General features: G+C 39.6%; 1 protein-coding gene across 6 annotated transcripts in view; it reads right to left on the bottom strand.

Moving 5' to 3' along the window:
* Positions 1 to 15,663, bottom strand: part of Pals2 (protein associated with LIN7 2, MAGUK p55 family member) — a 108,594-nt gene extending 92,931 nt beyond the window's left edge. For 2 of the 6 annotated variants that reach the window (XM_074065159.1, XM_074065158.1), the window contains exon 1: positions 15,463 to 15,663. The gene's annotated coding sequence lies outside the window, so the exon portion shown is untranslated. Of the gene's footprint in view, positions 1 to 14,054; positions 14,339 to 14,749; positions 14,919 to 15,462 lie in introns of those variants that run through there. The other 4 variants (XM_074065162.1, XM_074065160.1, XM_074065163.1 and 1 more) reach the window with 2 other exon arrangements.
* Positions 15,664 to 15,999: the final 336 nt, after the last annotated feature.

Raw genomic sequence — 15,999 nt, 5'->3', positions numbered from 1 at the left:
GTCGAAAACATCAACACGTTTTCTAAGACATATGGTACATATTTTTTTTTAATTACAGTATTACCCCTCTGCCAAGGGATTCTGATCGTCAGTGACTATGGTAGAAAACAAGGGCACTAAACACTAAGAAGTGTTCAGGACAATGCTGCACTGCAAAAGCAAAGGTGCCAGTCGCAGACTACTAAGAAACACTTTAGTAATATAACTCAATCTGGAACTCAGCAACAATTTACTCCATGAAGACTAGGGATAGCAACTTTTAGCTTACATTGTACATTCTTTTTTCACATTAGTTTTGTCATGAAACATTAACACTTCTAAAGTTTAATTTAAAATAAATTTATTGCAAGTAAGTAATGGGAAGTAAGGGAGAGCAATGTACTTGATTACCCTAGAATTCTTAGGCTCACAAGGGCAGTTTCTCCAAATACGCAAATATTTTTTGACTAACCTATCTCAAGCATTCAAACAGGTTGACTAATGCTGGGTGTTCTTATGCCGGGGGGCGGGGGGCACTTGGTGCCTCTTTTGTGCAGCAGCAGCTGAAACATTAACACTTCCCTCCCACTGCAGTCAAAAAGCCTAACGAAGTAGTGAAGATGCAAAACAATAACCGTGTAAATTTTCAGTATAGGGTAGGAAGCTCTGTGTTGTAGTTTAAGGGCATATCACTTAGTAAATCAATAAAAGCATACCATTAGTTAACTGATCCATCAAGAAAGCAGTTTGGATTTGGAAGGCCAATACATGCAATACTTGCATATATGAGAATTGAAGATGAAGATATAATTGATGCAAAAGAGCACACAGGAAGTGACCACTAAAAGAAAATCTGACTTATTCCAGAACTTTGCCTCACACAGATGACAAACTCTACACACACTTACAGCTGGGTCCACCACATCCTGACTACACTACAGAGATACTTTTCTTTCCCTCCCTTTCTTACTGTACAGAGTAGCTTAGTATACATGGGCAGATTGCACTTAAATGCTATTAAATAGCCAGTATGTTCGGAACAACATTAAATGACGGTGGGATAAGAAAAAAAAAAAAACAGCTCCTTTAAAATATCTCCCCCTCTCCATTATGGATACATTCATTCAACTTTTATCTTTATATTACAATGATTTATTTTGTCCTGTTTAATAAAAACAAAAAAGGCAAACAAAAATCCTTACATGCACTGTTTCATTCTTGAATTTCAATGTTTTTCATTTACTACTACACACTCATTATAAAACCTTTCTATATGCAGCTGTTATATGTAGAGCAATCTTCAAATATAAGCAAGAGTGAAATTATTCTAACAGAACTCCTAGGTAGTTTTTCCTTTAAGTATCTTGTTGTATGTTAGAATAGCCATCATCAGCAACACCACCAACAACAGGTGTTGGCGAGGATGCGGGGAAAAAGGAACCCTCTTACACTGTTGGTGGGAATGTAGACTAGTACAACCACTCTGGAAAAAAATTTGGAGGCTACTTAAAAAGCTGGACATCGATCTACCATTTGATCCAGCAATACCACTCTTGGGGATATACCCAAAAGACTGTTACTCCAGAGGCACCTGCACATCCATGTTTATTGCGGCACTATTCACAATAGCCAAGTTATGGAAACAGCCAAGATGCCCCACCACTGACGAATGGATTAAGAAAATGTGGTATCTATACACAATGGAATTTTATGCAGCCATGAAGAAGAACGAAATGTTATCATTCGCTGGTAAATGGATGGAATTGGAGAACATCATTCTGAGTGAGGTTAGCCTGGCTCAAAAAACCAAAAATCGTATGTTCTCCCTCATATGTGGACATTAGATCAAGGGCAAACACAACAAGGGGACTGGACTATGAGCACATGATAAAAGCGAGAGCACACAAGGGAGGGGTAAGGATAGGTAAGACACCTACAAAACTAGCTAGCATTTTTTGCCCTTAACGCAGAGAAACTAAAGCAGATACCTTAAAGCAACTGAGGCCAATAGGAAAAGGGGACCAGGAACTAGAGAAAAGGTTAGATCAAAAAGAATTAACCTAGAAGGTAACACCCACGCACAGGAAATCAATGTGAGTCAATGCCCTGTATAGCTATCCTTATCTCAACCAGCAAAACCCCTTGTTCCTTTCTATTATTGCTTATACTCTCTCTACAACAAAATTAGAGATAAGGGCAAAATAGTTTCTGCTGGGTATTGGGGGGGGGAGAGGGAGGGGGCGGAGTGGGTGGTAAGGGAGGGGGTGGGGGCAGGGGGGAGAAATGAACCAAGCCTTGTATGCACATATGAATAATAAAAGAAAAAAAAAAGTATCTTGTTGTAACAAGGAAACCCTGGACTCAAGACCTAGTTAAATGAAATACCTGAAAGTCCATGAAAAGCACTGTTTATTGCAAAACAGAGTATTAAAGAAATCACTCTAAGAGGCCCTCAGAATTTGAATATGAAAGGATCCTTTAAGAGTTAAATTAGTAAAAGTGAACACAAGATAAATTAACCAGCAAGAAAAAGCCACTCTCAGTAAAGATGGTTAAAAATATTCGGAAATATTTACCTTATCAAAGAATCTAACACATATGCTATGGATAACAACACAATACAGAAAAAACAAAAATCTATTTTATTGTAAGATGTTAGAAGGACAGTATTCTGGTCAAATGTAAAAAGAAGGAAAGTATCTCCAAAAATGCCCAGGGAAGAACCTGCCTACTCCATATGCCAGAGTTTTTCAGCTTTGGCAGTACTGACATTTGGGGCCAGGTAACTGTTGGGGCAAAGAGGCTGCCCTATGAATTATTTATAACATACCTGGCTTCTACCCACTAGATGTCAGTAGCACTTCCACCTCAAGTTATAAAAATAAAACATTTCTTCAGATATTATCAAATCGTGCCTGGGGGGCAATCACTACTGTATTCCAAATACCGCAAACGATGCATCAAGCTAACAGTTTGATGTTTCTTTCATCCAGATCATTCCACTTTTCTTGCTCACCTAGTAATTGTCTCATAAAAATTTTACTTTCTAGAGACAACATGGTTATGACCCGTATTTTCTATACTTTTATGAAGTTAGAAAAAATATCGAGAGGAAAACCCATGACTGGTAACAGAAATCAAGCCACATACTTGTCACATTTTCCCACAACACCAAACTTTGTAATATGTGTATGTCAGGCATTTGAACTGCTTTTAACACTCTTTGATTAATATTCTTATCATATTCTCAAATTTTTACAGTTCTCTATTTTTTCTACTCCCTTACATGATAAAACCCACACAGCTCATCCATCCTCATTACTGTCAATGTCCTTCCACTAAAGGTTAACAGAACCTCCTGCAGGATAAATGGAATTTAATGTAGTAATTAATACTCAAGTATGTGGTCTCAAAAGAACCTTTCCATCCTTTAATAATAAAGGGGTCAAATGTGGTTGAGAAAACCTGTTAAAATCTAGGGAATACTAACAACTTATTAAAAAAGAAAATAAGAGTTAAGGGTGTTGCTTGGTGGTAGTGAGCCTACAGCTCATGTGAAGCCATGCATTCCTCTCTAGCCATACAAAAAGCCTGAAGGAACCTTTAAAACAAGACCAAGGGCTTATCTTGGGAAAAAGACTAGCACCTTAGGGAGATTCCAAACCTGAAGATCCTAAGACCGTCTTGGAAAGTTCAAAATATGTATCTCTCTGCCACCATTTGATTTGTCATAGTGAATTTATAATGTCCTTGTATTTACTTCTTACTCTCCACTCTCTGCCACAGCTGTCCTTCAGGTTCTCATCTGTTCAGCTTTAATAAGCCCCTTCCTACTATTCTCTTCTTCATAATCCATTTGTCTTAAGGCTATCATGCAGCCTATATATATTGGGTAGTACTGGGGTTTGAACACAGGGTCTCATGCTTGCTAGGTGGCATGTTAAAATATTTTAATTACCATCATGCATTTAAAAAATTCCTGGTTTTCTGTTATATGAGAATGCTTAAATTTCCCTTCTTAAAATCTAGCTTTCCAACTATTCAACATGATTCATTCTTTTCCTTAATATAAACTCTTTTCTCACCACATTGATCTTCTTACCTGCACAACCACATCATCTCCTTCCTACCTACCTAAATGCCTTCACTCATGTTGCTCATCCTATTTAAAAACACTGTGCTTCCCTCTTGGCTATTCAATACCTAACCCATTTATGACCCATCTTTTGTTTCTGTAGAATCAGTTTTAGAGCTAAATGAGCCTTCAAACTCATGTCAGAATTCAACCAAATAAGTAGCAAATCAGGTAGATGATTTCTTTTTCTGAATTCTTTTAAAATTTAGTCTGTTATTCATGATAAATGCAGTATTTGTATGCTACATTGGATTCTTTCCTAACATGTTTAATAAAAAAAATTATAAATACAGCTTATATTCCTGGAGTGAGGCTTGGTTGGGAGGAAACAAAATACAAAGTTTCTTTCCTCAAATAAAATATATAAAGGAATCATTTTATTGTATACATTTGAAATTTCCAGAATATATATATGCAGATTTACTTTTAGTAAGAAATTCTACTTGAGAGTAACAAATTATAAGTTGCTCTTTTTTGGTGACTTTGGGAAATCCAGGTTTGGAGGATAAAAGAAGGGAAATAAAGAAATGGCAAAATAGGAGTAGAAGACATTTGCAACGCACAAGAAAACAGAAGCAGAGACAAAACAAATTTCCAGCTTCAGTCTAGAATTCAGTCAGTTGGGAAGGAGAGAATGAGGACAGACAGCCAAGTAAATCTTCCATCCATCACCGTGTCCTGACAAATACTGGCATGAAATTATAATGCGTGCAAATGAACTATAAATATCTACTTGGGTATAGCAAGCTGAAAGAGACAAAGGTTTCTATAAGCTTTTTTAAAAAATAAACATCCAAGGTATGCTATGTCTAGGATAGTTGTTAGAATCAGAAGTTGCAATCTAACTTTTAAGGGGAAATAAAAACTCTGAATAAACCATCCTCAAAACTGCCTCTAAGATTTATGAGGGCTTTTTGTTGTTTTGGGGTTTTCGCTTTGTTTTTGTCCAAACTGAAAAATCCTTCAAAGTTGTTTTCCAGAAAATAGTGATAAATAGAAAGTAGTTATATATTATCTGGTATTTCCAAAATGAATAACATAAAATGTTGATAGTCTGATATATTCTATTAATATTTTAACATTAAATTTTAAATTTATAAGGATTTTTATGGGTTCTTTCACAATCTCAGTCTCCTTAATCCTTATTTATACTATAACATGTATTTGTATACTGCAAAATTTTCCTTCATGGAAAATTTGTCTACTTTGAGGTTTTCAACAACTTAATTCTAAGGGCATACTGTGACTACTTTGTTTTCCAAGATATTCCAACCTTCTTTGAAATACTGTTTAAATATTCTTTGTTTACTCTTCTTCCAAAAGATTGGTAGTTTAAAAAAAGAAAATGAAAATCATTTGAAGATGAACACAGAATAATATTAAAAGATGAAAAAGGTAGATAATTTTATTTATGTAACTAATTTTCACAGAACATTATGTGTGTATAGACATACATAATCTAGCAAAATAAAAGGGAAGACACATTTACTTGAAGACAGCTGCATTCATATGAAATGCTGAAGAATTTCCATTATGTGATAATGGACCATTTATGAACATGTAAGTAATTTTCTTTGTTCAAAATAAAATGCTACATTATCAAACTCATAAATTATAATGTAGTTATTACATAACTTTTGTATTCTTTTAGGGAAAAAGCAAGAGAAATACACCAAGACTGTGTCAATCTTATAAAATCTTCAAGTTGGAAGAAACCTTTGGGGAGGTCACCCAGTCCATTTTGCCACCCAACTATTAATTCGTCTTTGTAAACACAGTGAAAGGTCATGTAAAAATAAGACACTAACTTTAGTTAACAGTACATAACTACCACTTAAATATCAAAACTCCTTCAAAAACATTTACTTAAATGAGATCTATCTCTTGTAATAAAGGGGGGGGGGGAGACTATGAATCAAGGTAACTAAAAAATTGTGTGTTTAACCAATATTAGCCACTATACATATAAGAACACTGTACCAGTCTGTGAGAAAGAGAGATAAGGACATTAAGTGAGTACCTAAAATATACCAGACTCTGTGCTACAGTTTATTTATACTCCCCAATTAAAATCATAGCCAGGCATGGTGGTCATGTCTGTAACCTCAACAATTGGGAGGCTAAGGCAGGAGGATTGCTAGCATGAGGCCAGCATGAGCTAAATAGTGAAATCTTCTCTTTCTCAAAAAATAAACCAAAACCCTATCAAGTAGCTATCATTGTCCACATTTTAGAGACAAGACACATTGAGCAGCAACTCCAGCAAACTCACTGTTTGTTCTGAATAGAGTTATGTTCTAATCAACATGAAAGAGTTGGAAGTCAGAAAAACAGAGGCTACAAGTCAGGTCTCTTAACTCCTTTGACAAAAATAAAATAAAATATGGTACCTAATCTTAAGGAATTGTATGGTTTAACTTTATAAGAATCTGTGAGAAATTATTTTGCCAGTAAGATTTTAAATAATATTTATTATAGTTAATGAAAAAAATCAATGTTTTGACATGAAAGTAACTCAAACATTAAGCTGGTAGTATTAAGTATTTATAGTAATATTCTATAATTTATAAATTCTCATTATAGTACTAAACAAAATTTTCAGAAACATTCAAGAATTTATAGATGGCTGTGGCATTAGCTGTTTCCATATCACCAGATTAGAAATACAAAAATGAATGCAATTGAAAGTGACACTCCAGAGTTCCTTAGAGAGCCATGTTTTTGGTACAAAATAGAAAATTTTCTATATATATGTATATCATATATTGTATTTAATATAAAACTGTGGTATTTATACTTTATATAAAACCAAGTTCAATGACACGCAAAGTCCTAAAGAAAGCAAATGACAAAACTAAAGAAAACAAGATAAACTTCTATATAATTAAGGGTGGGCAGGACAAGTGTAAACAATTGAGGTGTCATAAAATACTAGAAGTCTAGGCAGTACATTCAGATTGCTTCATACTCCAAAGCTGGTTGGTTATCAGCGATAATGGACTATTAAGAATGATGATCCAGAAAACATTCTCAAGAAAAAACTGACACATGAATGTGTATTTATATTTTTAAGTAATACATTATTTAACCTACTTGTGAATTTTTTGTAACTCTTCAGTTAAACCAATTTTCCATTAGCCAAAAATTACCACCAGTCCTGATCAAATCAGATTAGGTTTTTTACTCATCATACATGTTGATACCGGAATTTTTTTTTTCCTAGAATGCTTCGCATAGGAAAAAAAGACTTATCAGCCCCTCCCCTTTTCTGAGCCACATGAATCATCACTGTGGGAGGCTGAATAATGCCCCACCCCCCCCCCAAAGAAATCTATGTCTGAATCACTGAACCTGTGAACACAACCTCATTAGGAAAAAGGGTTTATAGATGTGATAAAGTTACAACTCCTGTGACAAGAGAGATGATGAGAGGCGGAAAGGGGATTGAGGGGAGAGCTGAGAGATTTGAAATGCTGGCCTTGAAGAATGAAGAAATGCAACTACAAGCTAAGGAATGCAAAGAGCCACCAGACACTATAGAAGCAGCAACAAACGGACTCACCACTAGATCCTTCAGAGGTGTAAAGTCCTGCTGATATCTTCATTTTGGCCCAGTGATACGGATTTCAGATATCTGAATTGTGAGGGAATAAGTTTGTTTTTCTTTATTAGCCACTTAGTGTGCCAAGTTGTTACATCAGCCATAGGAAAGTAATAGAATCTTATAAGGATTTTTAAAATCTGACTTTAAACCCACAATGAACAAATGAGATAATGTGTGGAGAGCATTTGGCATAGTTCCTGAACTCTACTAAGAGGAAAAAAGTGAGATTCAAATAGTAAAAATGGGTGTATATGTTCAAGGCTCCTAAGAATGAAAGCATGTAAGTCATCCACTCATATCATGAATGCACTTGCAAGTTACATTAAGTGCTGTGCTAAAATTTGTCCTGTTCAAAAAGGTAAAATTCTGGATCAGTTCAGCCAATGATGGGTTCTTGGAAGATGAAAGCCTGAGTATTAGTGGAGAAAAAACAAGAAGGCAAAGGAAGGAAGAGTAAGAGCATGAGCAAAGCAAAGGGAACCAATGAGACGCTTGTAGAAGTGTTGAACACCTTCTAGGGTTATGGTTATCTGAATGACACAGGAACCTAAAAGCAGTATTGAATGATTTGACTGTAAAAGAGACTATTCCATAGGAATATTCAAATAGAGACTCTTGAGGACTTTTAACAATATAAACCTGCTCCTGCCCCATGCCAGACACACTAAGTTAGAACCCTTCAGGGTAGGGTACCTCCAACAGATTCTGATGCCCACTTTCAGAAAGAACTCCTGCACCGGAGTTACCTTGTGGTAAAAATGACCTACAGAATAAAACATCATAAACTATTATTCTTCAGGCATGCATTTAACTAAAGCAGGGTAGCATTTTCCTACGTTAATAAGCTTTATCTCCCAAGATGTGGCACCTCTGAGTTCCACCATTTCCCTAAATTAATCTCCCACCCTTTACTTTTCCTTTCTTTTCTAAGCCTAATCAGTCATTTTCCTCTCAAATTTTCTTTAAAAGTTCTACACATCTCCAGCTGTCCATTACACCTTTTAATATCTATCCTACTTAAGAGCTTTACCCTACACAACAATTAATATACTATATGATAAACCAAAATCTAAAAAAAAAAAAAAAAACCAATCAAACTTTCTTTGTTGCCCATTTGTTCTAATATTCTAAATAAAATTATCAAGTGAAATTCTAAATTGCTGTCACAAAAAATTTCTTCAAAAGCATTAAATTATGAACTGGATCCATAAAAAGGTAATCTCCCTCAATTCAATCTTACTTAGCACTACACTAAGTAGCTAAAAAAAAAAAGTGCTTGGCTCTTTTGAAGGATACAAAGTTTATGGAAATCTCAGTGATTTAGAAACACCTTTAAAAAGACTGGAGGTCTGGCTCAGTGGCAGAACAAGCTTACCATGAACCCAACACCAAAACCAAAACAAGATATCTGAAACAACTTGGCAGGTACTACAACAGCAGAAAGGAGGATCTAAGAAGGTGGGAAGGTGAGCATGGTCACTAACTATAACCTTAAAAGGAATCTCTCACTCTCTCTCTCTCTCTCTCTTTTTTTTTTTTTAAGAGGGGCGGGGCGGGGGGTGGGGGAGAAATGATAGAAGGCCTGCTTGCTTGGTTTCATGAGTAAAACCCAAAACACAGCAATACAAGAGTTAAGTATTCAGATAAATAAGTTGCATATTAGCTCTTTTACCTCCCACAAACACCTATATCAATTTATGCATATTTTCAGTCTTTTCTATTTACCTTAATGCTCTTAAGAAAATTTCAACCACATAAAAATCTGATTTCTTTCCATCAATAATGTGAAAACACTTGTTAACCTCTATCCTCTTTGAAAGTATTAGCAAATTTTATGTGTCAAATGGATGAAAGTGGTATCTCATAGTATAAATTTATTATTTGTAATACATGTGAGGTTGAATGTCTTAATATAAATGTCTTCAGAACAATTTGGATTTCCTCTTTTATTTTATTTATTTATTTTTTGGTAGCCCGGGTGGTCTTCAGTTTGAGATCTTCCTGTCTCAGCCTCCTGAGTGCTGGGTTTATAAGCATGAGCCACCACATCCAGCTGGGATTTCCTTTTCTGAGAAGGATCTCGTCATCATCTTCGCCCAGCTGGACAGCTAGTCTTTCTCTTATTGGTTTGTATTCTTTATATATTAAGGAAGTTAGTCTTCTGTCTATAATGCAAATTGCAAATCATTTTCTCAGTTCCTCAATTATCACCAAGCTATTTTTTATTGTTTCCTTCCTTTATGTATGTATCTTAACCAAACAGTAAATTCCTTCCTGGAAGGATAATTTGTTTTGTATATCCCTGGGACAATGCTTTGCAGGTCTTTAGTCTCGAAGATCTTTAAAAACTGGGAGACGTGTGTTTTCGGGCATGATCAGGTTTGAACATTAATCACGAGAGCACCTACTTGGATTGTCTGCTCAATCCCATTACACATGGTTATACTAAAAGCACCTAAGTTGTAATAATGTAGTATATTTTGTCGAAAAGGAAGAAATGAGTATTAGATGGTATCTTTTTCCAGATATCTGGGCAAATACTGTGAAATGCAAAAGCTACTTGCAGCAATATTTTGCATCAAGAGGAAGAGGAAATAGTCCTTTGTAGACAGAGAAGGAAGGAATGAAGGAAATGCACAGTGAGGAATAAAGAGAAAAGATATACTGTGTCCTGTTGGCATTGAAGTCCCCAAGTCCCACCAGATTCCATGAGACATTCCTACTCTTATTCAAGCCAGTTAGCATGGGTTACTATTACTTATGGTGAGAAACAGTCTACTAAGTACAACTACCATCTACTCACTTTTCAAAGCAGCATTTTAATACCAAATCCTCAAAAAGGTCAGAACCCCAGATTTTTCAAAAGGATTACACGTCTGATTATAGCTATGTGCCAGGAATTGGTCTAAATCCTTGAAACACAATGTTAAGAGACAAGGTCAGTAATAATGTAGGGCTTGCCTTCTAATGAGAGCATGTAGATAATATAAAAATATAATTTAAAATAGTGAAAAGTGATTTTCAGAAAAATTTAAACAAAAAAGGGAGGGATGAGGGCAGTGTCATTCTGGTTAGACAGTAATGTTCTTCTGAAAAGATGATATTTGAACCGAAATGTAAAATGATGAAAGCAAGCCAGTCCTGCAATGATTTAGGAAGACTCCCAGAGTGAAAAGGGAGTGCAAAAGTCCAAGTCAGGAGCAAGCCAAAATGTAACAAGGAACAAAAAAGAAGTGCAGTGTAGATAGAATATAAGAAAAGGGAGAGATGGTGAAGAAGCTGTCACAGAGCAACATCTAAAACGAAAAGGTAAGCAGGTACCAGATCATGTGTATGAGTTACCTAAAGGATTTGAAATGAGTTTTAAAAAATTCATGTATGGTTGTTCTTATTTTTGCCTTTAATTGATAATTCTGATAGGCCTTTAGAAATTACCATCCCTAATTATTTAAAACAATTCAGACATTAGTCAGGAAAGAACATTTTCCTAAGCAGAAAACATCTCTTCTGGTATGCTATATTAAATTAAAAAAAAAAAAAAAGGAAAAAGAAAAGGAATTTCAGGACAAAAGCAAAATCATCTTAAAGGGAAAAAAGAACAATATGGAATAATGGAAACTACTCTGATTTTGTCTATTTTTCTGTGAAAGAATTTACTATGATAAAGAATATAGAAATCTGAATTATTCTGTCATAATTAAGGAAGGTCATAAAACAATATTCTGTTTACTGAGTTCACTGTTATTGAATTGGGCATTAGCCAGGTTGGATACTGTCAAAAAAGAAAAAGTAGAAACCAGACTTCTGATTTAACTGAACCTGTAAGAATATCCCTAGGACACATCCCAGGTAACCACAGTTTTTAACAGTCAAAAGCTATGGATTTTAACCTTCACCTCTATGACTGGAAAAGGACCACCTTCTCCTCTACAGTGAAATAAACATTAAAATTAGTTACAAGGGATGTTTCAATATGTCTTCCACTAAAATCTTTTAAAAAGATACCAATCTGCTTAGAGAAGTCTGGATATACTATAGCTCAGAGAAGAGTGATATTAAGCGATCTCTTAATATCTGTGTACACAAAGCGAGTAATTAAATATACACTGCTCTGAAGATTAATGTCAGTGAAGTCAGACCCTTGAAAGCTATAATGTATTCATGAATCTTATCTTCACTATCAGATATTTAGTTAGCCCTCTTATCAGTAGTCTAAAAGCTACAGTATTAACAACAGTCCACAAACAGAGGTAACTTTCTGAGTGGGGTGTGAGTTAGAGAAAAGTCATTAAACACCTTGATCAAGACTGGATTCTGAGTGCATCCACCTTAGCACAAGTTTCAGCAGTTTGGCAAAGTGCCCAGGGTGATTAGCAGTCAATGTATTCAGAGGGATCTGGCCAAGCTAAGCTGTAAAGTCTCCCCCCAGTGGTCACACACAAGTAACAGGAAAGTGTGGGGAAATCATTGCAGCTTTTTTGAGGCTGACGAAAAAACTCTAAGCAAAACAGATCCCTGCAACAATTCAATATTAGCATCATATCAGGAGAGAGATCTATGGTGCTATCCACCCTTATGACGCAGTATTTATAAGTGTGGAGACCACTTTGGCAAGAAAGGACCCTACAGCTAGAACGAAACTATGATAATTTTTCTCAGTATAATATTTTAGGAATAGCTGACAATATTCCAAAGCAGCCAAGGACTTATCAAATGGGCAGGAATTTAAATATCAAAACATCCCTGTAATCTATATGATTGTAAGTGATGTAAAAATTCAAATGGCCCCTCTTACCTCTTAATATTTATTTTCTTGGTGTTTTTGTAATCAGCTAGCCTTTGATTAGCAGGAATCCATCTTATCTGTAACTCTCTCAGCAATAATTTTCTGATGCTACCCACTTTCAGTAAAGTTTGGATGTTCAAAATGTGAAAGGCACTTCATAAAAACGTCTGTTGTCTTCTAATCATCTATTATTCAATGGTGACAAATAAAAGGGGATGGTAAATATTCAAACAAGCAATTTAATTGTAAAACAGCTTTTTTAAAAGCTATAGAGTCTCATGATTCTTTTTTTTTAAAATCAGAAGCTATAAGGAGGGAGGGAAGGAGAACAGAGAAGCAGGCTGGGTAGTCTGCTGTAACAATTTCAGCCTGAAATGAGACTCAGAAAAAAAGCAAACAGTTTCTTCAAATGTTTGAGAAAAATATCCAAACTGTTGGAAAAATCCAACAGTTGCCCTAAAAGAGCGTGGAGATTTTGTCTTACGTAGAGCTCCTAGGTTTACTTAAGCGTCTTAATTTTTCCAGTGTTGATTTTAACCTGAACTGTAAAATAATTCAGCTTGATATTCTAAGTGGAAAAAGGATGAGGTGGCATCATTACTAAAAGGACAAATACTCCTTCCATAGGGTGTAGTCCGTCCGTACAGGGCAAATTAGAGCAATTAAAAGTATTTCTATATTATGTAACCTAGTCTAGAATAAAAGAACATGGGCCTTAAAGAGCAACACAGCCTGCAAACATGCATTTAAACAAGTAAATAAATAAGTATATGGCAGATTTAAGATACAAATAACTTCAAAATGACAGAACCCACAAAAGTTCTTTGTTTACAGCAGTAAGGCCTCTGAAGACAAAACGATAATCATGCCTGGTTGTTTATCATACTTGCACAGTAGACGCCTAAAAATAAGCAGTACATAAGCTGAGGCCCCTTATTGAACCTGTGTACCAAAACTATCTTTGCACTGATAACAGCGTATCACACCCATACATTCGACATACATGTTTCCGAACGATCATCTGAAAAATTTCACGGGAAGAAAGGCTGTTAAATCACACTCCAGTCAAAGAACGTTTCAACGCATCCCAAATATCCTCAGCCGTATTACAGGAAGGCCAGTTCAGAAGGCATAAAGCAAAATTCCGACAATCCCCAAAGGCATAGAAAAAGAGTAAACCGTGGCCAGCCTGACCATAACCAGCTGTTTGTAAGTAATGCGGAGAATTTTCTGAGTCTTCAATTCTCTTCCTTGCCTGTCCACCTCCCTCCACCCCCACCCCCACACGCCCCTACACACATGCACGCCCCAGCTGATGGAAGTTTAATGGCTGTAATCTTGAGCAGCACTCCCAGGAACTGGTAGAATTGAGAAGAAACTCCCAATAAAGTGTTAAAAAGTCCTTCTGCAAAAAACACCCACCAACCAATCCACATGCTGTCATCGCACTGTCGAATCCCTCAATCTACTCCCTCCTGGCCCTCCGCCCAGCCAAAAAGAAAAAAAAAAAAAAAAAAGCCCGGCACCTTTCTGGTTCCAGATCCACTTACCTAAGCTGAGAGCCCCGTCTCCGCAGCGAACGCCCCCGCAGCAACGTGTGCGCGGCCCACACCACCACTTTGGCCAAACAACTGGAATCTCGTGCCTCGGAAGTAGCAGCAGTAGTTGCAGAAAGCCTCCTCCCCCAAGAACTCCGAGCTGGAGAGCGAGCCAGAGCCGGCGCAATCACCCCCTCTTGGGACCGACCCCAAAGATGTCAGTCCCAGCAACACCGCCCCCGGCGCGGCTCTCCATTCATGCTTCACGCCACTCCCGCCGCAGAGGGTGTCGGCGTCTGAACCCCGCGCCCGGAACCCAGCCTTGGCCACGCCGGGGAGCGCGTGGGGAGCGCAGGGCGCGGCGCGGCGGCCGGCAGCATGGGCCGGACACGTTGTCGTGCTTCGGCCCGGCTGCACGCAGTCCCCGAGCTAGCAGCCCGGCCGAGAGCGCCCCTTCCGCGCGGGTCGGGCCGAGCTGGGCTCTGGGAGACAAGCAGCCTCCCCGCCCGTGCTGCCTGTACCCGCCCCCCGAACCCCCTCCCCCAAATCCCAGCCAGGGAAAGCCCAGGTGACGAGGGGCGGGGCGGGCCAGGGTCCCCGCGTGGCGCGCAGCGACGAGCAACAGGGCGCCCCCCCACCCCGGCCGGCCGGCTGGCTGGCGCGCGGCGAGACCGTTACCCGAGCGGCGTGGGGCCCCCACAACTCACCGGCTCGCACCTCGGCCGCCTCCGCGCCGCCGCCGCTCCTATGCGCCCGCCGCCGCTGCTCTCGTTCAGCCGCAGGCGCCGCCGCCGAGCAGCCCCATCTACAAACTCGGGGCTCGTACTTGGGAATTGGAAATGCGTCTCTCACTGTCCCCCGCCTTCCTCTCCCTCCGTCCCCTTCCTCGCTCCCCGCTCCGCCCCGGCTCCGGTCGCTGCCGCTGGTGCTGTTGCTGCTGCTGCCGCCGCCGCCGCCGCCACCGCGCGCGCGGGCAGCCTCCCCTCGGCCGCCCTCCTCCTCGTCCTCCTCCTCCTCCTCCTCCTCCTCCCGCCGCCGCCGCCGCCGCCGCCGGGGCGCGCTCCCTCCAGGCCTCGCGCGTGCGCCGGACGCCGGGACGCGCGCGCTCGGGCGCAAGGAGGCGCCACCGCCTCCGGGAAGCCGGGCCCCGCCCCTCCAACCGTGGCGGGGCAGCCAGGTGGAGCCCCCTGCGCAGTCTGCCCTCCGCCGCTCGCTGCCCTGGGCCACCACCGCGCTGCGCAGCTCCAGCGAGGGAGCTTGGTGGAACCCAGTCCACGCCGGGTGTTCCAGGCGAAATCGCCACTGTCATTCAGCATTTACTTATAGGCAAGATACTCCACCCGGCATAAAAGAGGAGCCTCCCTGCCCTTTCTGAGAGTTTACAAAGACCCCAATCAGGGGGCACAAAGGAGAAACAGACCTCAAAGACAAGCCTCCGGAAAAATGTGCCTCCTCGCCCTTCGCTTGCACACCTCTGGATCTGGTGTGTTTCTGGCCGGTCCTGCAGCACTGACTGTGTCCTTCATGAATTTTCTCCCAAAGGCCAAACCCGGGAGTGTGATTCACACCGGAGGAAATGGACGGACACTAGCTCTTTTCATAGCACCCTGTGGAACTCCCAGAGCCGGCCTTGCCAGACACTCCCAGGACACAGTTATTCGGCTCCTCCCCAAACATCTGGCCTTCCAAGACCTCGAATGGGGAGGGGGAGGGGGGAACATGCCAGACTTTCAGCCTTGACCCTGCGTGGAGTGTGATGAATGAGAGTCCGCGTGTACAGACGACACATTTTGACAGGAGTGCCGATTTAATTTTTCACTTGAAAGGAACTGAGCAATGCAGTGCAGCAGAAGCTTCTTGCTAGAAAAACACAGCAAGGCACACGGAGAACTTCCGATCCCCTTAAAGATCTCTGCAAGCCCTTAGTCCTGTGATGGGGGCATTTGAAGAAGCTGCC

The sequence above is a fragment of the Castor canadensis genome, chromosome 2 (assembly GCF_047511655.1).
Source record: "Castor canadensis chromosome 2, mCasCan1.hap1v2, whole genome shotgun sequence".
NCBI classification, from domain to species: Eukaryota; Metazoa; Chordata; class Mammalia; order Rodentia; family Castoridae; genus Castor; species Castor canadensis.
This window is presented reverse-complemented; position numbering and strand designations above follow the sequence as displayed.